Source organism: Rhodnius prolixus, unplaced genomic scaffold, assembly GCF_049639745.1.
Source record: "Rhodnius prolixus isolate KJV_2025 unplaced genomic scaffold, Rpr scaffold_7, whole genome shotgun sequence".
Classification (NCBI taxonomy): domain Eukaryota; kingdom Metazoa; phylum Arthropoda; class Insecta; order Hemiptera; family Reduviidae; genus Rhodnius; species Rhodnius prolixus.
Window position 1 is genome coordinate 32,837,103 of NW_027411582.1, and position 27,512 is coordinate 32,864,614.

At 32.4% G+C, this 27,512-nt stretch overlaps 1 protein-coding gene across 13 annotated transcripts in view; it reads left to right on the plus strand.

Annotated features, from left to right (window-relative positions):
• Pde6 (phosphodiesterase 6) overlaps positions 1–27,512 on the plus strand; it is a 112,351-nt gene that overhangs the window by 46,439 nt on the left and 38,400 nt on the right. For 6 of the 13 annotated variants that reach the window (XM_074114994.1, XM_074114993.1, XM_074115001.1 and 3 more), the window contains one exon: positions 3,120–3,209. The gene's annotated coding sequence lies outside the window, so the exon portion shown is untranslated. Of the gene's footprint in view, positions 1–3,119; positions 3,210–9,497; positions 9,630–19,536; positions 19,618–27,512 lie in introns of all 13 variants that reach the window. The other 7 variants (XM_074114999.1, XM_074114995.1, XM_074115004.1 and 4 more) reach the window with 3 other exon arrangements.

The following is a 27,512-nucleotide window of genomic DNA, read 5'->3' on the forward strand; positions in this document are numbered from 1 at the left end:
AAATGAAATCAATTTACGATGGATCGAAATGTTTTAGATTGTAAAGATAGGATTCTTTGGAGATTGCTGCCTCACCTCTTTTCCATATGTCCAGAGGGGTTTTAAAATAGACATACCAATTAGTCAGAGACAGTTTAGATATATTGTCATAAGAGTGTTTTTGAGTTGTCGAAAGCGTCTGTTTAGTTTATTCTTAAAACCTAAATTTTAATACTAACACAAATTTTGAAACCGACTGGATTACACTTTTGTTATCTCTTTTTTAATGTGGGAACATTCAGAGAGCTCAGGAAGAGGAGTAAGCGGCCTCCGATTGCGTTGTAGTCGAGTGGTTGCGCTCCTTTGGTTGGAACTTTGAGACCAAATGAGATAGTAGCGCAAAAAGAACTAGTAGGGAAAATCCTCAACCTTCTTAGAAGGGAAGGTTTCCTTTACTAGATTCAAAGGGGAAAGCACAATAAGCCTCTTGGGGCTGCTGCGCCGTGGGATATAGGTCCCGCCCCTCTTTTTTCTATTCTATTATTCAGAAAGCTCAAAGAAACAGCGGAAGACTTCAGAATAAAGTAATCACATCCTCATCGTCGCTTGCCACCTCTGAACTTAGAAGTTTCATGATAAGAAAAGCATTATTTTCCCTCCATCTTTCCGAGAGAAAAATTTAGAAAATTTGATGCCTTAAAAAAAACCATTGGTGTGAGTGAGCTTACATTTCTTTTATTTGTGGTCATTGTAAATAATAAAATATTTCATTACACAATCTCATATATGTAATTAGTAAAAAAAAAAATATTTAAAAAAAAATAGTAAAATCATCTATTTCATTAAAACTATGTTAATAACTTGTTTTAACTACTGATAACATTTCTTTTCAAAAACCATAGTTAAGACAAAAAGTTTTATTACTTTGTCTTTTCCATTATAATAGTAACCCTTAGAATAATATGAACAAGATGCTTGTTGAATTTAGACAGGGATTTACAAATTTCAAATTATATTTTCTCAAGATCTTGAAAGTATTTGTTCTTGCATCACTGAATTTCTAATATTTGACAAGATTATTAGCAGTAAAATCCTTTTTTTTAGACAAAAAGAAAAAAGGAAGATAAAACTAAATTACAAACCACTTTCTTAAAGTCTTTTAAAAGACGTAATTTTTTTTTCTTTTTACTTTTTCTTATTATAAAAGTACTAAGAAGTTACCAATCTAAAATCCAATTCCATAAAATTATGAGTAATCTAGTTTTAATTAACTTTTCATGAGAATTAGGAGTGCTGGAAAATTACTCGTGTAATTTTAATTCTAAATTTCAGTTTATTAGAAGAATACACCTTGAGATGACATCTGTATTAATTAAAAAACACGGGAGAAAATAATTTTAAAGTAAAGAAAATTAATACTGTTAAAAGCTTATAATTTATTTGCTTTTTTGTTTTTTTTTAAAAAGAGGTGTGTCAACATCATTAGATCTTTCATTAGTGCACTCCTGGCTTACGGATAGTGTTCTCTCTGTCCATCACCAGATTTTAGCCCTAAGAAGCTTCTCCGAAGAGAAAATCGAACACGGGATCTCCGCGTTGAAATCCAGTATATGCTAACCGCTGAGCTAATCTCTTCCTTTTGCTTGTTTTTATTCGCGAGCTTAGAATTTATTTGCACTTTTTACAAACAAAATACTATTTAACAGATATACATTTTTTTTCATGATCCTCTTGAAGTATCAATGTGTATTTGGGGCGACGGGGCAAAAGTCTCTAAACCTCGTTGTACGATAGTACTATAAAGATTCTTCCGTAGTGGGAAGTGGACTAGCCACTTCTTCAGGGAATTTGGCGTCCCAGCCTAACAACACTTCCACTGGCAATCCTTACTGTCGCACAATACAAATAGGATCTGCAGAGATAGTTGATGTGCACCACTAAGTTGCGTTTAGCATTCATACATCGGTACAATGTTATATTTTCAGGAAAATTTCTATTACAGGTACTTCTGATAAACTTCCAGTTAATAGGGTATTATATGCTCCTTTCATTTATGTACAAAGAGATTAGTTGAATCGTTCAAATTCTGAGTTCGAATAGAATTGCGCATCCGAACGAATGTAACAATAACTTTAAGTGCTGATTTACTATTTTTTTTACTGGAAATATTATGAAATTCTAACGAATCTGTATGTTAAGATTAGAAGTTCAAGAGAAGAAATGTGAGGACACAAAGGGGCCGCTGACCTAATCGAGAATCTTAAACTAGAAACTTGTAACTTTAAAATACACTTGTAAAAAAATTTGACTACAGAAATAAACCATTGTTAGAAATAGTTTCCAAAAAAAATTGGCTAGCCGCCACCACACACACATCCATTTTGCGTAGTCTGACCATTCGAGGTTTTTCTAACGCCAATTATTCGTATATATTTCAGTGATTTTAGTTTGGCCACTGAAGCATCAAATGACAAACTGGGCTAAATGTAGGTTGCTCTAACTTTGTGAAAGATACACGTATTCTTCCTTACTTTTGAATTTGTTTTCTAACTTAAAACGAATCGAAAAAAAAACAGTGTACTTCTTAGTAGTTTTAATCGATGAATTTTCTTCCAGTTTGGTTTCTTTTTTTGCCCGGATTTTCTGTTTTTATCCGTAGAGGAGCTAGAGATTACAGTTTAGCAGGTTAATATTATTATTTTTTTTTAGTGCCGGTCTCCAAAACTAATAAAAGTGGTATTGCGATCTTATATAGAAGGGGCACTTCCTTGTCTTTCTTTATCATGTCTTTCCAAACATAACTGATCGATAACGGTAAACTCGGCTAATCGAAATGCAATTTATCATGTGATTTAATTAGTTGAACTAAGAGAGACTTATTGGAAATCAATTATTGCATTTATCAGATTAAATCAATATAAATATTACGTTGTTTTTTTTTCTGATACTCGCTAGAATTATTCTGGAGTAGGTATATACGAATTTGGGTAATAATTGTCTTTTTAAATTTGGAAATGGTAAAATATTTCATTCCTTTACGACCTGTATATACTAAAAAAAATATATTAATATAAAAATATAATTGAACTATTTATAACTGTTTCAAAAAATAAAATAATAAAAAATGTATTTTGTTGTAGATGAGGTGAAATGTCGGAGGATAGACGGAGCGATGAGGCAAACCATGGGTCTGCAAGACCCACATCGGATCCCCCACATCTACATAACACGTAATTCTTTTCTTTTTATTATTATTTATTCTTAAATTATTGATATTGTTTGGGCTCTTTATTAAACGATCATCACTGTTTTTGAAATATTCTAAATTCAATTTATACAAAATAAGGTCCTAATCTCTATTGTCTTTTTAATATTATTTAATTGCAAACATATAATTGATTGCAAGATCGCAGTAAATAAGTTGGAATTAAATGAATATAATTGGAATATGTAATCGAATTAACAGGACACAGAGGAATAAATTATGTACTAACCAAATGTAATCTAAAAAAAAGTAACGAAATAATGAAAGCAGGTGAATGGTTTTTAGTATCATGTGGGATTTAGCAGATATATTACATAGTTATTCGACTAAGAGGTGCTTGGTTAATTCTGGTAAATTAACAACATTGTGTATGCATTATTGCTTAGTTGCCAGTCTGGTTTTATCCTCGTAGTATATCCATCCAGCTTCTAGAACGATTAGTGGGTATCAGTTTATTTTGTTAGTATTTTGATATTTTACTGGTATGTACTTGCGACTTTTTTTTTTTAGTTGGTAGATTAGGTGTTATTCAGGTTAGTAGTATTGGTGTCACATTATGGTGTTGTAGAGTAATCACTGTTGAACAGAATTAAAATGTGCTGGCTAATAGGAGCTTTTAATTTAGGCAGAAGAAAAAATAACACCCGAAACAGATGACTTCTCATTAACACAATATTTTCATCTTTGAAAACCCCGTTTTTCGCTTTTGCTGTTCTTAGAGTTATTGTTATGTCCCGATAAGCATTCATATCAACTTTATTAGCAATGACGCCACACAGCCATAAGACCGTTTTCAGGATTGGTAAATAAACAGTTATGATGATATAGCTCTTCATTAAACTTCACAAACTTTTTTATAATACCCTGAAGAAGGTAGTAAAAATTACCGAAACGTTGGTATAAAGCAAAAAAAGTTGTATTTATTGATGACCGCACCTCGATATTCCCCAAAAATCATCCATCAACAACGGTCGAAATAAACCAAAACCATCATTGGTAAATAAGTTATCATGTTGAAAGACTTTTTTTTGTTACTCTTAAGGAAAATTTTTTTTACGACTAAATAGTGTAAATGGAGTTTTGGGGTATTTATATTGTGACCTGGAAAACCAACGGTTATTTATTTAAGAACTGCTTGGCCGTTTGTTATGTCCTTGTTTAGAATGCATTGTATTTAAAGTTTAGCTTCAAAAGAGAGAGAATATATTCAATTGTATTTGAAACCATTTTAAAGGCTCAATTTAAATAACTCTTTTTTACAATATCTTTATTTCTCTTTTACTTTATAAGATTCCCACAATTTTCCTAAATAAATAACTGGAGTGAATACTCAAACGAATTTATCTTCAATTCTAACTTTCCACGTTTCATCTATGAAGCTTTTTATTATTTTGTAGTTTTCCTAAATATTTGGTAGAACTTCTTCAGAATAAAACTTTTGAAGTAAGTGTACGTACTAGCGAATTATATATAGGATCAGAATACCTACGAAACGAATCTATGCTACAAGCCCAAACTCGCAGTTTCAAAACCTTGCACCACAATTCAAATTTAGATTGGTATAGTTTTTGGTTTCTTTCGAAATATTTTAGCTTATTATTTTAAATTTAGTGTACAATTTATAACATTTCTTACTTGAAATTGAAAGCTTGAACTTTAAATAGAAAGAAGCAGAAGTGTTCCCTTCTTTATATTATATTTGTTATAATAATATTGACTAGTAATAAAAATATTGTCTAAATATTAATAGTACGGTCAATTTCCAGTCGCCACACAAACTACCAGCGCAGTCTTGATATATATAAAAATTTGTCTGGCGATAAGAGTTTTGCAATCTCTTTGCTCCAGGTAAAGATCATCTCAAACCCCTCTTTTTGATCTACACAAACATCTTCCATTTCATCTTCTTCGCCTCACTCACCCGTTTGCTCTTTCTTTCACTGTCTGTAGATCAACAACAGTCCATCCATCTAACCTCTCTCTAGGCAGCGTTTAAGGTAAACATCCATGAGTTTACATATGTACTTAGGATCACATATATATACCCGGTAACTCTGCACAGAGAAATCTCATAGATGTGTAACCATAACTACCAATCTGACTGTTTGCTTTATTTCCATTTATTTCTCTACTTCTATGGATATATTTTATTTCTCTCTTTTGACTTCTTTTTCACTGATATCTAACTTCAAGAAAATGGGTTTTAAAAATATTCCTCTAGTCCAGTGAATCATCTTATGATCCAATCAAGTTCTTGTACGGATATACGTCGCTTTCAGATTGTTTGTATAAGTGGGTGATTAACGAATTTAATACAAACTTGCGTTAAACTTCGGAAGATTTAAGGTTACTAATAACTTTAAATGAAGTACATGAGCCTTATAGTTGACTTTAGGAAAGTAAATATTTGATAGTTGAAATTTGTGTACTTCTATTATAATCAATGGTAAATTGTAACTAGAAGTTGTGTCTAGTTCAATCCTGAGTCAACACTAGATGGATATAATCCTTGAATCAGATATTTTAATGAAAAAAATTAAAAATGTATCTTCTTTATCCTTCCCAAAATATTTTTCTTGAAGCTCACTGCCCGGTGATGGACGTGTTCTCTGTGACGAGAAAACACTGTCGGAGTTCTTCGGCATTGCACTGAAACTCCTGGCGCTAATAGTCTCAGATGTTGTCGCGACTTAAATTATAAATATCCTTCTTCTATTTAGGAGACGCTACAGCTCATTGTCCGGTGAAGGATAGTGTTATCTTCAACGAGAGTACACTATCCAATGGCCGTAAGGTCTTTGAAATTAATACTTGTGTCAAATAATAATAAAAATAATACCGGTGACCTCACATATAGAGGCACATAAATCCACAATAAAAATTTAATTGCACTTTGATATTAAAGTTTATTCCCTTAATAAAAGTACGTCAGTGTTAAAGTAAACAGCACTAGAATTACATATTTAATAATATATTGGAAGAAAGGAAAGAAATTTCTTTGAATTATTTGTTTGACTTTTTTATGTTTATTATTTATTCCCTTGAAGATATTACCTTCTCTGAGATAACCCAATAAAACCTACCATTAGGATAGTGGTGTTGCTTGCTTAAAATTTCATAGGATAACATATGGTATGTGATACGATTTTATGCACAATTAGACTTGCAAGATCGGCAATAGTTCTACAATTTCTTCAGTAAGTACATTTTTTAATGATGTTCGTTTTATGGCAAAAATAATATGATAATAACCCAGATGATTTTTTTTACCTTTAATGCAATTATCGCATTAGATATTTTTAATTGTTATGTTTTAATTAGAGGATAATAAAGATATTTTTTAGTTTATTTCATAAAATCTCATTCCAAGAGGGTTATATCCATTTGGTGTGAATTAGGCATAAACTTGGGGTTATTAATAGTATTTGTACAGGGATTTGTTTTACTTATAAAGGTCCATGAAGATATTTATAAAAAAAAAGAAAAGTTGTGTCTTTCGATCATGGGGGTTATGTCCAGGGCTTAGACCATATTTCCTATAAAATGAAAAAGAAAGACGATTGGATTTTCTCTTTTAAAAAAAAAATAGGGTGCGTTGAAGCAGATCTAATGAAACTTAAAAGCCTCACCTTAATGATATTGGCCCAATGTTAAAAGTACCAGTACAAAAAATTTATTGTGTTTTTAACGACGCCAATACATTTCATGCAAATGAGCTATTAGGAGAAATATTCTTAGTAGCTGTTTAGCAGTACTTTACAGTTTTTTTTTGTGTGCAGTTTTGGGGTGTTAGGATTAGTAAAAACTAAGTATTATTCTAGTGTTTTGTGTTTGATCATAACTATTGAGGTGAAAGCTTAAGAATATTAGACGCCGATTTTTATTTTTGTGTACAACTCACAATAGTTAGATAATTTTTTATTTATTTATTCTTTTTTTTGTAGTCGTGAGAACTGCCAAACCAAGTATTTCCGATGAATGATTGATCCTGACGTAATACTTCCTTTTTTTGGACAGTAAGAGAAGATAAGCTTAGTAAGCAATGAAAGCGTGTATATTTTGATTGCTAATTTGTAAGAATTGATCCTTAATAAATTTGTCGCAATAAATAAATGCGGTGGTATGTTTGTTTCAATTCAAGCAGTGGCAGGCTCTAATTTGAAGTGACACATTGTTCTACAGTAAGTGAGGGACAAGTTTGTGTGTTTCTATAAAAACTCTGAATGTGTTCTGTGTAGTTTTGTTCCTTGGGAGTGAGTACATTAGAGTGTTGAAGAGAGAGAGAGAGAGAGAGAACAGTGACTTGCTAAACTACCACAGCTTTTCTATAAATTTTTCTGCAAACTGTCTTCACTTATGTTGTTGGCGGTGGGTGCGTTTTGTGTTTTTATTTATAAAACGTATTATCTTATATATACGAGTTTATTTAGTGTTTCCGTCTTTATGTTCATATTACCTATTAAGTTAGTTAATTTATAGAATTATTTTTACATGAAATCATTTTATTAATTCAATAACTGCTTATTTAATTTATTTTTGTGGTGGAATAGATTTGTATTTTTTTATTTCTTCAAGGAATGTAATTGCTCTGGATCTCTTCCTATTTGCGGGTGACCAAACTTCGATGGTTAGAATTTTAATACCTACTGTAAGTCGTGCGTGTGTTTCATAACATAGTTTTTTGCACGATATTTTCATGACTGCTCACTTTGGGAAGAATATGATAGAAGTTTTTCTTTAATGTATTTGAATATTATATCTTGGAATAGTTCGGCAAACGGATGAAGAAGGTTTACGCCGATAGTTTTTCTTCTAGGAATTTTTTAAGCTGTAATAAGTATGGTTGTGGTCCTTTGGCCAGTTTATTATCCCAGTGGAGATAATATCTAGTCTGTATTACGTTTATTGTATTACATATAAACCATTTCACCAACAGTAAAGTGTCAACTAAATCAAACTTAACGATACTTAAGAGAGACATTTCAATTTTTATCATAATCTTTTATCTCATTCTTTCGTCTTATTTTCTCTCACTTTTCGTAAGAGGCAGCATAAACATCGTCCCAAATTTTTCTAATTGAGTCTTAATCGGAAATGGTGTGCGTATGTGTGTTTTTTCTTACAACAGAATAAAGTGCAAAAAGCTTTTAGTTCTACTGCCATTTGCGGTACGAAGTGACTGAAATAAGACTCGAAAGTTACTCATTATAAAACTTGCTCGTGCAGCACAATCATTAAACTGGAAAACATAGTTTTCAAAAATTTAAATCTACATCTGTAAAGTTTCAAAATTAAATTTTTGTTGTTAATAATATAAAAAGGTAACCCTACCTGTAGTTTCCATGTAGATTGTAGGAACCATTTCCTAGGAAAAGTAGGGAAACTGAAAATAGCATTATATTCTGCGTTGGGGGGAAGTGTATTGTCGCAAGCAATCACTTAACGAGTTACTACAGCTCAAAACACTTAGCTCGGGGCTTCAAAACAGTAAATAACATTTACTTGTAGCATATGTACTTAACTTTGCAGCAATGTGTTTAATCGTTTAATCTAACGTAGGCTCTACTATCTTCAAAAGGTCGCGAGGAATAAAAGAATTAAAAAAAAAAATACTGAAATGTGAAGAAAATCTTAGCAGGATTTCCTAAATTTATTTAAATCGCTGGTTTTCTTTAATAAGATTTTGAGATGAAATCTTTTGGGGGTCGCATCTTTCCATTAATGTTCAGTCAATTACCAAAACTTTCAAAACAAATACGTACACATAAGGCAGCTTTTTCTTAAAATACTGTATTTATTATTCTTTACCAAACTTTTTCTTAACGATCTACGCACTCAAGTGTCTTACATTTACTTATTCTCTGAACGTGTAAGAATATACATTATTTATTTGAACATCAGTAATACATTACCAGTCCCTCCTTACGCTATCTTATTTCTAAATCTGGCTTTTTTTTTTATTCCTGTTCCCGTTACTGAAATGTCTACATTACTTTAATGTAGATGTGAATAACATTTACTTCGAATTTGTACTTTGAAACTCTCTTACATTCTCTCTATTACCAATTCCAACGTAGATTTTCTTCATACATGGAACCAATACTGTTAATATTTAGATGTCCTCTTTGTATTTATTTGGATATATATTTTTGTGGGAAGATCTACACACCTCCCCAGTCCCAGATTTTGGGACGGATGATGCACACGTTTTGTGACTAAAAGGCACAAAACTTACTTCTTTTTCTTTTAATAGATTACGATGCTCTGCGACGAACATTAGTCTATTAGGCCCTAACTGGGAGCCGGCTGGCGCTAAATGGCTAAAGGGGCACTAAGAGAAAGAGGAACAATATCGTTATCTTAGTGAACAAGGAAATAATTGAAGGTACAATAACTAAGCTAAAAAATAATAATAATAAAAATAGAAGTATATATTTTTATACAATAAAGAATAAGTAGAAGGAAAGCAGAAAGCAGAGTGAGGGGGAGATCAAGCAGAAAGCTCAGTCCTGTGACCTGTAACATTTAGGCTAACAGTAGCCTATCGTAGCTATAGCCTCTGCCTCCTCACATCCGGATATATCTCTTGTTCTATACCGATCTCCGGGAAGGAGGAAACTAATTTAAATTCTCCAGCATTCTTCTTCTTTTTTTTTTTTTATCTATTCCCAAGATCTTTCCCGGCCGGATTAAGCTGAAGAAAAGAGTAACAAATTTAGAATAATATTATTAAAGCACGACTCTGTTTTATATATAGATAGGTGGCAGCCAATTCATGGTTCGTATTTCAGGAAATTATGTTTTGTTGATTAAAAATTAAAGAAATAATTTTTACAAAAATCCGGTATAAAAGCGCTCACGAATTTCTCTTACATTAAGAAATTTAAATTTATCAAAACATAGAACTTACCCTTTAAAAAAAAAAAATTTTCTAAAATTACTGCTCCTGAAGAAAGCGTTGTGTCGCTGCTTTTCCAGGACCTTTTTAAAATTAATATGTTCTGGATAAAAAGTATTAAACAAGGCCTAGCATTGTTATGACAAAGTTTATAATAATCCTTTGGGTACTTATCAGTAACTGGTGAAGAACTTCTACAATCTTGTTAACATTCTGGAAAGATATTCCTCTACTCGTTTGATCCTTCCTTATATTCTGATGATGCTACTGTATAGCCATAGTTCGCAGGTTCTTTCCACTTTCTTTTCTTTCAGTTCTTTCCAACTAAGTCCAAGCTTCTACTACATACAATAGTACGGAATATATTTAAAGTCGCTCCATTCCTTGCTTTAGATCATGCTCTTTTGACGTTCTGCAGATCTATTGCGTAGGTGAGAGCATATCTTTGTGGCTATTCCCAATCAAATGCTCTCTTCAGTATAGAGAGAGAACCTCATCTTCATCGTAGACTTTTCGACTTGCTCTTTCATGCTCGCTATTCTACACGTTGTGATCCGCCGAGTCCTGAGTTTACTGGATCAACTCGAGTAGAATGTGGCTATTCACCCTGCAGATGTTCTGGATTTAAGCATATCAGAGGCAAGATCTTTATTTTGAATTATGGACTATTACGTGCTGAAAGCGAAAATAATAGAATCTCTAAATGCCATACAAAAATTAAACATTCTTTATCTATTCGTGTTCAGAGGACCCCAAATGTTTAGCAGTACTGCCTTTTACTAGCTGTTAAGACAATATATTATTTACATAACAAATATATGTGTAAATTGGTATCCTAGGTACCTAGGTAATTTAAATTGCGTCATTGTAGAACTGAGGGAATCGTAGTTCTAGACGTCCTGTCTTGTAGTGTAGTACTCAACACCTTCTAATGTATCAAAAGGTCTATGAACTCTCTAGAATATTTGATTTTATTTGAGAACAGTAACTTGACATGACACTGTAATATCATACCTGCTGTTTATTTAAAATATCTTTTTTATTGCCCGCGGTTTTCGTTTACATACATTCTCTCCTTAATGTTATTCTCTTACAATTGATTTTCTGCCCTCTATTGAACAAATGAACTTAATGTTTAATGTATGCTAAGTGGATGTCTGAGGCCAGGAAGAAGAACACCCATTAACCACACAGCTCTCCAGTTGGGATGCAGTAGACTGAAAACAAGAATATTTCTTTTGAATTTTTTAAATTAGTAATTCCCTTGTGGAAAAGTAAAGTGGATTAGTCTTTTCTTCACGAATCTTTGTCTTTCTGCGGGCCTCTTATTTTAACAGCACAAAAAACAAATTAATGTTGACACACAGTACATACATTAATCTACAGTGACTATTTTTGGGGATGGCGAGCCCTCAGGCGGATTGATGGAACAGAAGTATATTGGAGAAGGGAGCCCCCGAGACACAAGGCTTCCTCCTTAGAGGGGTATCCTATCCTGATTAAAGCGATTACAGGAAGAAAGGCCTTTGGGAACTTCTCTTGAAAACATTTCTAGCCGGGTTCCTAGGTGTTAGAGAAAGAGATAACCGTACACTCTCTTGTAAATAGGAGTGGTTAGACGTCAGTAAGCATTATCACAATCAGCCGGCTGCTCACTCTCTCTCTCTCAAGGTTCCCCAAGGTTCTGTTCTAGGTCCTCTTCTGTTCTCTCTGTATATCAATGATATCTCATCATCTATCAAGCATTGCAAATATAGTCTATATGCAGATGATTTACAGATATACCTTCATTGCCCATTGTCTGAATTAGAACAGGGTATAGCCCAAGTCAATTCCAATGTTTATTCAATTAATGAATGGGTGAAACAAAATTGTATTGAGTTTAATGTTTCCAAAACCAAAGCCATGATTGTTGGAAGTGCCAGATATGTCAACGATATTGATATGAATTCTATTTCAAAAATAACAATAGATCAGGCTTCTATTCCTTATGTAGATTCTGCTAAATGTTTGGGTGTCACTATTACTAGTACTCTATCATGGAATAATCATGTTGGTGACATATCTAACAAAATTTCTAAAACTTTGTGCCAGCTTAAATACAATAGGAATATTCTGCCTATTTCGCTAAGAAAACACTACACTTATATTTCCGCATTTAGATTACTGTTCGCTAGTGTACAATGATTTAACAGCTGAATTGAACATAAAATTACAAAGGTCAATAAATTCCTGTGTTCGTTTTATTCTAAATGTAAGAAGAGATGAGCATATTACACCTCATTTTATTTTTCTTAATTGGTTGAATGTCAAGTATAGAAGGAAGTATTTATTGGGAAGGTTTCTGTTTATGCTTCTAAAAAATAAACGTCCTGAATATTTATTTAATCTGTTTATTAGGAAGGCCCAATTAGATTTAAAAAATACCAGAACTGCTAATTTCAAATTTTATATTTCTCCATATCGAACAGTTACCTATAAAAATTCATTTCTTGTGCAATCTTCACTTTTCTGGAATTCTTTACCTCTTACATTAATTCATAAAAGTACAATAGCTTCATTTAAAAATGCATTGTATGATTTCTTAATGCGGTCCTTCACAGAAGACGCTTCTCATTAGAGAATTTATTATTTAGTTTTATATCTATTAATAAAGTGCATTTCAATGTAATTTTTGTTATAATAATTTTACTTTTATATTGCTTTTACTTACAGAGAACTTATTGTAATTAATTTTGTAATTCAAATTTTGTTTGTTGTCCTTAAGGGATATTGTCCCAGGACAAAATAAAAGTTTCTTTCTTTCTTTCTTTCTCTCTCTCTCTCTCTCTTGCTAGAATAGTGAAGCGGAATATATGCTCCTTGGAAGCATTGATAGAATGGGCAATTGGGGGGAACCAGGCCGTTATATCTCTAGTTAAACATCGTCCACTCAGATAGCCTGTCGATTTTTTTTTGAAGTTTTAAAATAAATGCGCAGTAGAGAAGTAGTCCATCAGCTATTTCCCAATATGTGTTATTGCATGGGGTTTTTTCCCCAATTTATCAATTTTGCTAAGTGTATTAAATTTTTTATAAATGTTCATGTGATTATATCCTAAGCTATAAGATAGTCTATATTATATAAATTTTCTATAACAGTTGATCATATAAATTTATAAACCTAAATATAGGTCATCAATATATTAGGCGACCAACGTCGTAACTTAGATACGAGCATCCTCTAACCATGTTCGTGTTAAAATTTATGGCTAGATAAATTTGACTTACCTCTGTTGATCGCTAGATGTTTTGTATAATACGTATAAGATGCGAGAGAAGGTGAGACTCAGAGCACTCTAACGGTACGAGTTGAAAATACATCCTGTTTCCTTTTATTACTTTCTTTCTCTTACTCTCGTAAGAGGGTGCATTGCTATCACAAATAATTTGCGGAGTTGGATATACACTTTTTTTGACTGCAGTAAGGAAAACTATCTTGTAAAAATAAATCTATAATAAAAATATGTTTTTTTAAATCTAGAAATTGGAAGTACATAGATTGAATTATATTCCGTGGGGAGTTGGCAAGTGGTCCATGCCAAAGGGGAATCACTAGTTAGGGTAAAATCCTGTCTTGTTTGATTAGACTTTAAAGCTAGTAGAGCGCAAACTTAAAGGGATACAAATTTCTTTCTTCAAATTTTGCATTTTCTATTTTTTGAATTATGGCCCATATCTGTGTACGTAAAATGTTTACTATAGGTTTTGTGTAATAACTTTCCAAAAATCATTTACATGCCACAAATCTCCTCGCTAGATGCTAAGTCATTTCTAAACCGTATTAAGTGTGCTCTCGAATATATATGTTATATGTTGATATGTTATATATATGAATTGTTATGTGCGTAGTTTTCCTTAAAAATTAGTCTTATCGACTTGTAGGCAGCCTAAAGTCTGTTCCTACATTTCCAGACGATGCAAAAAAAAAAATATTGAGATCGTTAAACATCCTTCCTGCAAGTTAATCTTCTCCGTTAAGCTGTGTATTAGAGTATTTTCATTTAGGTGAGCGTTGTGAAGTACATTATGCTAAATCCTTTCACTTCCTTCAACTTAATACATTGAAAGGAATGAGAAAACTCTGTTAAATTGGATTTTCCATTTCACCTCATATATCTTGGAATTGCGTTGTTCAATTAGTGCTCCATATAGAACTGTTGTATTAATGTAGTGATTAATTTGTTATGCTTGTTAGTACAGTTGTTTAAAACTTTATAATTGAATTTTAAATCATGTTTTACAGTAATTGGGCAAAAGTTGTCGCAATCATTTTGATTGAATCTATTTTAATTGAATTACTTATTAGCAAATTTTAAAATAGCTACTGTTATAAAATACGCATTATTTATTAACTAATCTCTTTTGATCCCGAACTATTGCGCCATAGTGCCCTTTTTTAAAATAATTTTCAGAGAATTATCGGAAAAGAAGTGCAGACATACACTTTTTAAAGCAGTCTTTGCAGTTGAATGAAAGTTCGAAACTGGTAAGAGATACAATGCGTCGTGATACGATAGATAAAGTCAAAGATAAAATCAAAATAAAAAGTCATGCTAGTTTGTCCCACGTTAGATGTTTTCTCATTTATTGCATTGAACTCTACACTAATTGAAACTTAATTTACTTGCTACCTGGATAACTTTATTTTTGGTAATGATTAACAAATTTAGTTGATTATTTACTTTTAATGGCGTTGTATTTTTTGTTTTTGTTTAAATTTTCGCAGTGTTGTGCAAATTCAGGCATATATTCATGTTTTGTTAGTTTGTACAGCTGATAATTGAATTATCTCGTTGGGTGATTGCCAAGATGTTTGTTCCAAACTATAAGAGGAGGGGGGGACCTTGGCACTTCCTCTATCTCTAAGTCTAAAGAAACACAAGCCTTCTTAATCTTCTTCTATCACAAAATCAATAGACGGTAAGCTTAAACGTCTAATCTTCTACATTGGTTTTCTTTCAAAACAGCGTTCTTATTCTTAATGAGCTATTGAGATGGCTTTTGTTTTCTTAAATCTCTGAAAGTATTGAACTTTCTTGAATCTTTTACATGGAAATTAATTCAGGTTGAATATTAGAGGATTAGAAATAGAGAAGAAGTTTTATACTGCATTTTTTAAAGTATTTATTGTTTTTTAGACCCTTTAGGGTCCTAAACTCTATGGCATCGCGAAAGTTAGTTTTTTAAATTCTCCACTTATCCTAAAAGTTCAGGATTAGTTTCTTTTTTTGTGAGATATCTCCTCTAGCAGTTTAGAACGAAATATTTTGTAGCCCTGCGATAGCAACACTTTCAAACAGGATGTGAAAAGCTATTTCCTCCTCTTTCCTGGCGATTCTGCACAACCGTTCCGGGTTAGTAAACCCATCCTGTTGTGAGAAGTTTCCTAGGAAACCTAGAAGAATGAGTTTCCTAATTCCAATTTCAGAGTCTCCTCTGTCTTTATTCTACACAAATCGGGCATAAGTCTTTACCATGTTTAATTCCATTAACAGCCTTCCAGGGTTTGCTTAAGAGCTGTTAGCATAATGTTCTTATTGATTCCGAGAACTACCTCAGTGGGCAGTAGAAGCAGCTTTAGAATCACCTTCCATTCTTATTAAACAAGAGATATGAGGTATTTTTAGAAGCTGCTAGCACTTTCCTTAAGCGTACTCAGGGTGAATTCGTTTTTGAGATTTGTTGATTTTTCTTTCCTTAATTTTTTTCGATCTCCAAGCCGTTAGACATTCTCAATTCATTCTCTCCTTTCCGCCCATTAAAGTTTAACCAAAGCCAAATTTTCCATGTAAATGGCTTATGTCATTCGGAACCATATTGGAACAGCGAATCATACTGGAAGAGGCTCTCCATCCATTAACGCCACTGTTTCTCTCTGTTGTGAGTTTCCAATTACAAATAGATTTTATAATCCTTTTAGCAACGGAATAGGCCAGGCGGTGTATCAAGTTGCTAAGTTGAGGATCCTCTTCATTTAAGTTTCTCAGCTTGCTCACTAACTATTAAGCCACCAGTGGCTTGGAATCCATTAAAGCTTGACACAAGTTCCCTTTTCAGAACGCTGATCTGGTTTTACACTTTCTTCGCCCCGTTTGATCAGGGCATGCTCTGCTGTAAAGCGCAATTATAGCAGCCTGTGATTCGATGATGATAGCTATCTGAAGATAAAACTTACCATTTCCTATTTCAGTTCAAAGTGATAGAAGTTGTTTTGAGTTTGACTAAAATAATCAAAAATTAAACCAGGAAGGTTATCATTAGCATATTGGACTTAATTTTAACGGTATAAATAACGAATTAATTTAAAATTAAACTATTTTACTTCGAGGGAGTTATCAGAAAGGGACTACGAGTTGCTAGATTTAAAAGAACGTACTTGCTTAAAATTTAGTTTTAAAGTAAAGTACATTTCAATAGTGTCACTGGCAAACATGGTTAATACTAGAAGAAAATACTGCATTGTAGAAGTATGAATGTAGTTCGTCTCGTTAATAGTGATACTTGTTGCATTTTACACAATCTTACAGGTGGGTATAACGTACACATAGACAATAAAAGAATCCATACAATGCAATATTTACACATTTTCACACAGTATCCGAGTAGATTTGATACTTTTTATCTATTTATTTATTTTTTATTTCTTCTTATTGTTATATGGCTCTCGTTTTCTTCAGAGGTTTTATTCTGAGCAAAGGGAAGAAAGTAAGAAGGCGTTCTAAGATTTAGTGACAGCCAATACTCTCTTGTAATTCAATATTGTATCTCCTAACAAATTATGTATCATCCGAGGGAGATTTTATTGGAAGAGAACAGTGATATTGTTATGTTGGATGATAAGATGTTCTGATTAAACAATAAATTACTTAATGCTTGATGCTCTCAGAAAGAGGGACGAAATTTATTTTGAAAATCGCGAAAAAGGTTCGGTTTTGAGTTTTCACTTTAAAGAAAACCTTTTCATAACCTTGAAAAGTAAAAAAACAAAACTTTAGTTTACCCTCTCATGACTTTCTTTAACTGTAACTCTTTCAACTTGGGAATTTTTACTAAAACTTAGTCAACTTCTTAAGAGGCTCATAATAGAAAAAGGGCTTTCAAGGTAGCGTGATGCAAACATCTGCCGTTACCCTTAAATTGTATTCCAAGAGACCTCAAGGTACTTATTTTTCGATGAGAGCTCAAATCAATTGATTGCGATATTTCCTAATTTGAGTGGTTAAATTTATTTGAATGGGAAAATAGAACTAAAATGCTTTTTTATTAGTATCAATTAGTTTAACTAGTGATCTTAAGGAATTAATTTTGCTTCGTCCTTCAGAAGGTCTTTTATCCTCTTTACATCACATCAAGGAGGTTTAATTGCTGTTATAATTATTATTATTTATTTATTGTATGTTCTGCTACAAGTAGAGTGGCAAAAAGTTAGATCTGCTGCAGCAAGATGCCCCAAAATGTGGTTCAATTTTAACATTTTTTATGTTTTCTACAACGACTACAATCTTTAACCGTATTGTTAGAATACCAAAGAGTTTTATCTGTATCCTGGCTCACATTTTCCTTACATATGGAAAGGATGCTTTCAACGTCTGATGTATGTTTTATGAAGAAAATTTCTTGTAATGTTATTGTGACAGATGGTCTAAGTTAGGATGTTCTTCGTGAACCTATATCGTAATATCTTCAGAAGAGATCGTATAAATCTAATGTTGTTTGGAGCTATAGTAACTTTTTATTTTCATTTTTAACCAAACTAGTAGACTTTTTTTTTTTTCAATAAATTTATATTTAAACTTCAGGCGCGATCCAAAGGGTGGCAATGAGAGGCCTTCCTCCTCTACCTTAAATTTGACAAAGAAGTTTTCTTAAGTGAAAAATATCATTACTTAGCATAAATTAGGTCATGGTTATACGCTTCTCGGTTTTGTATCTTTTTTTTAAAGAAAGACTCTAATAATAAATTCGGCGGGGTTTATGCATAAATTTCTCTTTTATAATGCAGAAATATATTCTATCAGAAAGAGTTTAGTGTGTGAGTGTGAATTTGCCAACATTCATAATTAAAACGAGTGATTTTCGCATTATCAGCATATGATTACGTTAATTAAGTATTCAATGCCCTGCCTTTAGGTTTTCATTTTCTCTAGGAGCTTCTTAAGTAAAGTATAAACTACCATGCAGATTACAATAATACGTATTGAGCATATTGATCTGTTTTTCATTCCTCCATGATGATCACAGATTTGGTCTAGTTGCTGGCCTGAGATCGAGTGTTGTTTAGCTTCATTATAATGGGACATCAAGAGTAAATCCCCAGTATTGATACTGAAAAAATAAAGAGACATGTCAGAATTCTAATTGGGAAGATTAGTGGTGCTGCTTTGTGGTTTGGTTCCTTCCCAGCAATGTTGATCTTACTTCTTTTTCTTAGTTTTTTTTTGTTTATTCGGTGTTTGAAGTAAAACGGAAATTCAACAAATCTTTTGGCTTACAAGGGTTTTGGTGGTTATAATAATAAAAGTATTTGGTTCGTCTTTCTGCATTTCTCGCCTTATTAATTATAACAAATTTCTTTACAATTTATGTTGTCTTAATACATTTATACCTTTTTTTATTATATCAAATAATTTTTTTAAAAAATATTGAGTCTTTAAACTTCCAGATTACATCTTGTATTTACTTTATAAGAAGGGATAAAATTTAGTATTTTTTGCCAAAACGGAAAAACAAATTCATGGTTTCTATAATTTAGCTGTTTTGCGACATTCTGTACAAGCATAAACACGCATGCTCTCTTTTTTCGGGTATCTTGTGTAATCTCTATTTCAAACGTACGAAACTTTCTAAATATTTTGTTCTTCAAGTTTTATGAGGGATGATTTGTTTTGAACACAACTAGATATTAATAATTTTTTTTGTTTTTAATTTAACTTCTTTTAACCATAAAAATGTTCCCAGAAACTTATCGTTCAAAACTGAAGTTCACTTTTATTTATTTATTTATTTTTTAAATTTTCTTTAAAGTGGATCTTTTGATTTTCTTAGAACTTCTTTGTGCAATTCAGTAGATTTAAAAACCTTTGTTTGAAATATGTAATTCCAGCAAAATTCTTTTAAGGGGTTTTTGAATAAAGGATGGTTTCTCTCTAATGCGTCATTTTGTGTAATGTATGGTTTTATCATTTATGTACTACTATAAGAGGGTAAATATTTCTGCTACTAATTTAATGTTAAGATTTCTAATATTGAGAGAAACAATGTTTAAAGAAAAACCCTGAAATGGTTTACAATATTATAATAACAGTATCATTTTTTTTTTTAAGTATTTATTCTAGCTTTTCTAAATTTACAGAAAGCAGCGTGGAGAGAAGTGTTTAGTGTTAATGAAGAACTGGATTGGGGTTAGCCTGACACAGCATCCTATAGGCCCAATGTTAGTCAATACTAATTAACTTTGATCCAAACATACACCCTTTTTGTTGAAAGAGATCTCTCGTTCACTCATCTCATTCAGCCTTCCCTGTGTAAACCAATATAGTGTGGGGTGTTCAGTGTAAGTGTAAGAATGTTTCCACAGTAGTACTGTATGGAAGGTGAGTCTGTGTCCCGGAGTTCAACCTAAATTTAAACCTACGTCTAAGCTCTTGCCTTCAGGATCAAATACATTGATTACTGCATTTTTATTTAAGTGACTTCCAGTGTTCTACTTGTACCACAGTTTGGGAAAACTCTATTATATAATATATTATATTAAATATTAAAATTATAATATTAAAGCATTAAACATTAAATATTTTCAAATATTAAAGTTTGCAGCGTTCAGAGTCTGTTTAGAAAAGATATGATTAGGTCTTGTTAATATAAAGAGAATCATTCATGTTACCGTTCAACATCTGTTTTTTTATTGTTTATTGTTTTTGTTTTTTTACGATATTATTGATGTCAGTTAAACATAAAAATTTGTCCATTTTTCTTTACTTGTAAAATTGAAGATTTATTTATTTGATAAACCATTAATATAAATTTTATCAGCAAAGGCGAAACTTAAAAAAATAAAATTAATATCTTGCTATAGAGAAATGAAATACGAATAAGTGGGGAGAGCTTGGCTGAGTATACAGTATAATAATTCATGCTTAATACAGTCACATATCACACACATTCTTATCTAGTTTATTGCATAGCCTCCTAGTATCATAGAAATAGGCACGGCACTGCTTACTTATGAGGCTGTCCGCAATGTGTTCACCTATTTTATTTTTACCACCGCCTGTAAACTTGTCCATTCTCCATAACTCAAGCTTCTAATAAAGTTTATACTTCAAGAAAAATGGTCTTGCAACTTGTCCGTAAGGCAACGAGAAATTTTCCGCATTTTATTATGTGAAATTAGTAAACAATACGCATTTATACAAACTTTAACGAAAATTTATTTTATTGTTTTTTGTCCCTGTTAACCATTGATATTTATATTGTATCAGCAACCCAAAATCAAATTTATCCATCAGAAAATGCATTTGTAATTTGTGGCTACCTCCAGTATTCCCCTCAATGAATGACGTACTTAAATTTCTATTAATACTTTGTAACAAAAGTCTTTTATTGTTTCTTCAATTTAGTCGAATGAACTGTACATATGAACATAGTGTCGATATTGATTTCTTGATGTTAAAGTTTCATTATGTAACAGTTTTTAGTAATGTTGCAAACGCTTGAGTTGATTTAATCAAATTAATAAAATGAGTAAATTAAATATTTAAACTCGGGCAATATCGAAGTATTAATTTAAAAATGGCTAAACAGCAACAACTGCAACTCTAGTAATGTTGACGGAGCCAGCCGTCATGGCAAGTCATGCTGCACTGTATAGGATTAAAATTTCAATGAATTAGATAACAGTCCTAAGGTTTCTTGACCCTACTTGTTTTATGAGAACCTATAGAAGTTGCCTTGTTCTCGGTCGATCAAATCATGTTGGTTTTTTCTGCATGAGTTCTGTCGTCCTGTCACTTTTCAGAACCCATTTCCTAGTGAATTTGTCTTGACTCTCAGTCCCTGATTGATTACTGTTTTTGCTATGAATAACAACCTATTCCATTGTATGAGGCACTGTAATTGGTAGTTGGACGTTAAGCCCTGCCTGAAAAAATAGGTGATAACTTTACTTTACTTTGTATGAGGCATTGTAAGTTACTCTTTTTTTCTTGTAGTTTCGAAATCACCTCGAAAATGTGAGTGCTTTGAAATTTTCTTCTCGAACCCCTTCAGTAAATTTTTTAATTTACCTGGGTGACTTTTTCTGAAATACTTGATCAAACTTTTTCAGTTTATATAAAAGATGCAGTAATAAAATTTGTACTCTTCTATATTACGATATTAAACCACTTTCAGTGCAATACACATCATTGTGACTCCCATCTTCACTTAGGAACAGGGATATTCATAATGTACTAATCACAGTTTAATCACCATGAATACGACTTCTTGATGATTACCGACCGCTGTATCAGAAACTCGATTACGCTCATTAGAGGTAAACCGACTTTTTCTAAAACATTTGAATTCTTCTAGTTTTTATTTAATGGTTCATGCCTTTAGTAAAGGTTCCAATCAAAAAATTTCTCTGATGTGGCAACTTCAGAAAAATATGATATAGAAAATAAAATATAAATTGTTACTATATTGGGAAACCTGACTGACATCTTGTCTGAATGAAACGCCTTGAAATTGAATTTTCTTAGAAAATTGTTTCTCTGTTACCTCCATGTTGTATCTAATGTCTTATATTAAGTTTTCTCTTTCGCTATAAAGAAAATCTTTTTGCACGATTTTCTGTTACGTACAGTATTTCTCATAGGTGTATTAGTTTTCTTGTGATTTCGACATAAAATTTTGGTTTCTGCATGTTTCTGGGCCTTCAGCTTAATAATTTAGATTCTCTGTAAGAAAATAAGTTGTTTGAGGGAGAAATGTGATATACCTCCTTAGAACACTTCTGAGATTATTTTTTCTGGTAAAATATTTTTAAATTAAAATTTAGGAACATATTTAATTAATTTTAATGTATTTAATGGTGCACAAACTTTCAAGCAAATCTTTTAAGCATTTCTTAAAAAAATAGCCCAAAAAATAATTTTAAAAAATAGAAAAGTGGCACTTTTATCGAATTCGGAATTTTCGCCACATATTAGATTCTTATTGCATATTTATTAGTCAGAACCTTCACCAGATACTGATCCATCTATATTGCCAGTAAACCATTATCAGAAATGCTCCTATTAAATTGAATTTTACAGTAAAAATGTTTCAAAAAGAAGTGGTTCATACGACGTTTAATGCACCATTTGTTTTTATCCAGAACTATTTTTCATCTTTTCCTAAAAAATGGTACCTAACATTGATTAATTTTCCGAGATAATGAGCCAGTATTCCATTCATTTCAATCATCTAAAATTATTTCTAATTTTTCAACATATTTAGTAGCAGTTGTCCCCATAGAATAAACACACACATCATCCGTATATCTTTGCACTACTGTGTCTTCGTTCTTCAAATAATCAATATTAAGAGCGTATAGCAATTATGACAAAACACACCCTTGTGGCCGACCTTGCCAACTCCAGTTTGTTCCTAACAGTTTGTAATTTAAGCGTTTAAACAAATTCCATAAATTCAACAAATTTATAAAATTTCTGACAAACTACACATATTTAATTAATTAACCAAATGCACCTGCAGTGGCTAAGTACAGAGTACTGTTTTATCGATAGTAGGTGCAAGCTGTACTCAGATATTAGATCCTCTTTGCAGTCAGTTCGTCGGGATTCAAATTGTGTGCACGCTAATATAAAAGATGCACTGCTGAGGGTTTCACGTCCTCTTGGTGTTCAATTGGGGATGACCAATCCATGCTGCTAAGTGTCCCCTTCTCACCAGGACCTTTTGTTAAACATGAGAGTATCTTCCTTTGGCCTCCATTAAAAAACAAGGTGAAAAGGTATTTGGTAGAGAATCCCCCCCCCCCATTCCAGTTGTGGAATAAACCCTAGAAGTTGCACTCCTAGATCTAATAAGAAAGTAAGCTTATGAAGTTACACGTACAAGACCAGTAAGGTGTAAGTACTGTGAGCCTATATATTTTAAATCTAATTGGGGTATGAGGTAGTAAGTATTGTTTGGTGGTTCCTCTGAAAATGATGTCATTGTAAAATGTTTTCTTGTTTTTAAATACAGATAAGATTTCTTTATAAACTCGTTCCCCGCTACTGATTTCCTACAAAGCATATCCTGGAGTATGGTTAAACCACAAAGTATAGTATACTGAGAAGAACTTTTAATCCAGATATAGTCGTTAAAAACGCCCACCCGCCACCGCCACCACGTCCTGGCAGAAAATGGGTAGATAATACTTTAAAAGTTTGTTTAGACGTGGTTACGTCACAATAGAGCCTTTGAATTTGTTTGTTGTGTGTGAGTTATCTTTGTTATGGCTAAAGTTTTTTGCTTTAATTGGGCGAGGAAAAGTTGCTTAAATTTTTTTTATTTTTAAGCTATTTTCTTTTGAATCAAATTTTCAAAATGAAGTTTTCGTCATCTATTTCTATCTGATAGAAAGAGTGTTGCTCGGGTGTCTTTCTCGATGTGAAGCAAGCCTTCGATCGGGTTTGGCACCCGGGCTTGCTCTGGAAACTCAAGGGCATTCTTCCGTTCACTCACTATCTCATCTTGAAGTCCTATTTGTCTGATTGTCATTTTCAAATTCAAATCGGGACATCGTATTCAGCTAAACGTCGTATTGAAGCGGGTGTTCCTCAAGGAAGCATCTTAGGACCTATCCTATATGTTATTTACACAGCAGACATACCAATCCATCCTGAAACTGTTCTTCTAACTTATGCAGATGATACCGCTATACTTTCTCCTCACTTTGATCCGGTAACTTCACACAGAAACCTTCAAACTCATCTCTTTTCTCTTGAGGAATGGTTTAAAAAATGGAAAATCAAGTTAAATGAAACCAAATCTCAAAATATTACTTTTACTCTCCGCCGCATCACTCTTCCTCCGATCTTCTATGACTCAGTTCCAATTCCTCCTTCCAATGTTGTCCGTTATCTTGGGCTTTATTTAGACAAAAGACTGACTTGGAACCCGCACACACGACTTAAACGAACTGAAGTTAACAGGCGTTATCGACTACTTAAAAGACTACTAGACCAACGTTCAAAACTTTCACTTAATAACAAACAACTGATTTACAATTCCATACTAAAACCCGCCTGGACGTACGGTATTGAACTGTGGGGTTCAACGAAACGCTCCAATCTTCAAAGAATTCAATCTCTTCAGTCTAAAATTCTCCGCACTATCGTTAACGCTCCATTTTACGTTTCAAATCTAACCATCCACACAGACCTGGAAATTCCGTTTGTTGGTCAGGGTGCACGAACTCGTTACAAAAGTTTTCATCAGAACTTGCACTCTCATTCCAATCCTCTTGTCCGCCATTTATCATCTCATCACCATCCAGATCGTCCTCCCAGACGACTAAAACGCCAGTGGCCTCGCGATTTTCTCTCTTCTGACTAGAGTAGCTAATGCTAGAGACGACTTAGGGAGTGTTATCACTGGGTAACTTCTCCCCTCAATTAGTGAGTTTGTAGTGGTATCAGCTATTGACATTGTTACTAATAGTGTATCTAACGCTGGTGTAACTTAACAAATAAATTAAAAAAAAAAAAATCTATCTGAAGCCCATGAAGTAATTTTGTGTATGTATGTGTACTCTTTCATTCCTCGCTTTCAGTCAGTGGCGAAAGTATATGTATTAATCTACAGGGGAATCTAAGAATAATTATAATTTTGGTAGGTAGCGCAAGAGGACAAACCTTGTTTTTAAAGAAGTCTTTTAAGTTGTGTGGAAATTATTTTTAATGGGCGATCAACTAAGTGTAACATCCTAGGCAAGCCTATGAAAGTGTAACCAAGCAAGTCGCTAAGTTCTTACAAATTTTATAAAAGAAAACTACTAAAACAAACACAAAATCTTATACTTTTTGTTGAATTTTAAATGTTGTTTATAAGTTAGAAATTAATTGATTAAAGTTGAAGAAGCTCGGACCAAAACAGTATTTTGAGTATACTGATTAAATAAAGCTTATTATAATAATTCTGAATACAGACATTCAGCAGATGATTTTGAGAAAGCAATAGAGAACACTGTACACAGAAAGAAGCCAATTTATAATAACTAATTTGATTTTTGGGCTCTGGAGACTCTTCTTAAAACATTTTTGTTAAAATCTCTTGCGTGGAATGGAGAATGTAAAAAACTAATAGAAAGGAACCCATAGGATATAAATTGGGTATTTATTAACCTATGTAATCTAACAGAGCTCTTTGTGCGAGTCAAGTCGCAAGATGATACAAAAATGTTAATATAGAAAGAAACAAGAAGTAGAAAGAGAATGTTAAAGAAGAAAGAAATGGGGAACGTTTGCCCCCAGCAAACGGATATATTAGAACCAGAAAAGAATTTCTTTTGAAATACCAATACTATTTCCGGACGTTCATAGCTTTTCTGTGCAATGCTTTTTATAATATAGAAATAGCTCTTTCATCTCTTTTAAGTACCTAATATTAAAGATTATTTGAAATTAAAGTGATTTAAATTTCCAGTTGACTAGATGTAAAGAAAAAGTTACAAAGAATTGTAAGTGAATCGATTTGACTGAACAATTTCTTCCTTTTTTTTAAAAAAAAAAAAATATCAGTTAAATCTCATTGAAAACTTTGTCACAGCGACAAATTTGGATTATTTTCAAGTAGATATCTGACTTCCTCGCACTGAAATCCTTATCCTCTGGGTAAGAGGAAATTGAACAAATCTCTTGTTCTGGAATATTGGCATTCCCGAGGATATTCCAGTTTAATAACAAGAACAATGTTTACACTGATACACCCCCCAAACCATCACACAATACTCTTAGAGCTTGCAAAGATAGCTGAAATGTGAAACTATTTTGGGTTTTCAGGCGGGGCTTTATGTCCAACTACCAAATTAGGTGTCCGTGGACGGAGGCGACTAGCAAACATACTTTACTGTAAATTTCTTTTATTAACCTTTAAATAAAATCCAAGGCCTAAAACTGGGGAATCGAACCCAGTACCACAATGCATAGTAGCTTCGCAGGTCTCGCCTCTAACCGCTCGGCTACCGTGGCGCCTCTATTTTGGGTTTTAGCGAACCCACAAACAAACTCCAGCTCATCTTTCACACTCTTAACTTACATTTAACCGATTTCAGACGATTTTATTTGTACACAAAACATTGAAATTAATAGGCGACCCAGGGCTAATTAGATATTATATCTACACTACATCATTGGTTCTCTGTCTAATTGCCGAACTCGTGTTTCTCCTTGATATTTTATTTCTTGTGGGACATTAAAATATCAAAATTTGAAGTACTATGTGTTGGAGTAATCGTGAGTTATTTAGGAAGGAAAGAAAAGTTGCAAGTTGTGTTCTCATACTTAAAAGAATTGATTAGTTTTATAATATTTGATGAACATAAAAAAAAAAAAAGATTCTGATTCTATGTAAGGATTCTTTTAAAACAAATTTATACTTGTAATAAACAATGCATGTGTTTGATATTTCATAAATTTTCCCGAATATTTGTTGTATTTGAACGAATTTGTGTATAAATTTGAACGAATTTGTGTATAAATTTGAACGAATAGCAATGTCATTCTCAATTTCTGTCTTTTTATTTCGCGTTTCTTTATTTTATATTGACTTTTTCTTGAGCAGTCATACTGTTTTTGTATATATGTAGCAGAAATCCTGCGAAGAACATAATTCGAATTGTCTATGTTATTTTTTTATCAAATTTTATTGAAAGTTAACTAACTAAAAACTAAATATCCCCTTATTTTCTTTTAAAAATGTCCACATCTAGGAAATTAAGTGTGTCACATCTTGGAGGTTTTCACATCAGATTTCTTTTTACGGGAAACTCATTAGTTTTCTAAGTCATTAGCTGCAGAAGTCATTAGCGTCTAAAGTCATTAGCCTCAGTTCTGCCTTCATCTCCTTGTCTTAATAAAATAAAAATGTTATTACGGCTGATCTCATTTAGTTTAGCTTAATGATTTAAGAAAAAAAAGATCTGAGGGGGAAACAAACTCTCCTTTTTGTTTCATCATTGCTTAATTTTTTCTGTAAGTTTCGAATTTTTACTTAAAATTTTGTTTCTATTTATGTGAGCCTAAGTCCAGTGAACAAAAATCACATAACATAATTTTATTACATTAATCTATGGAT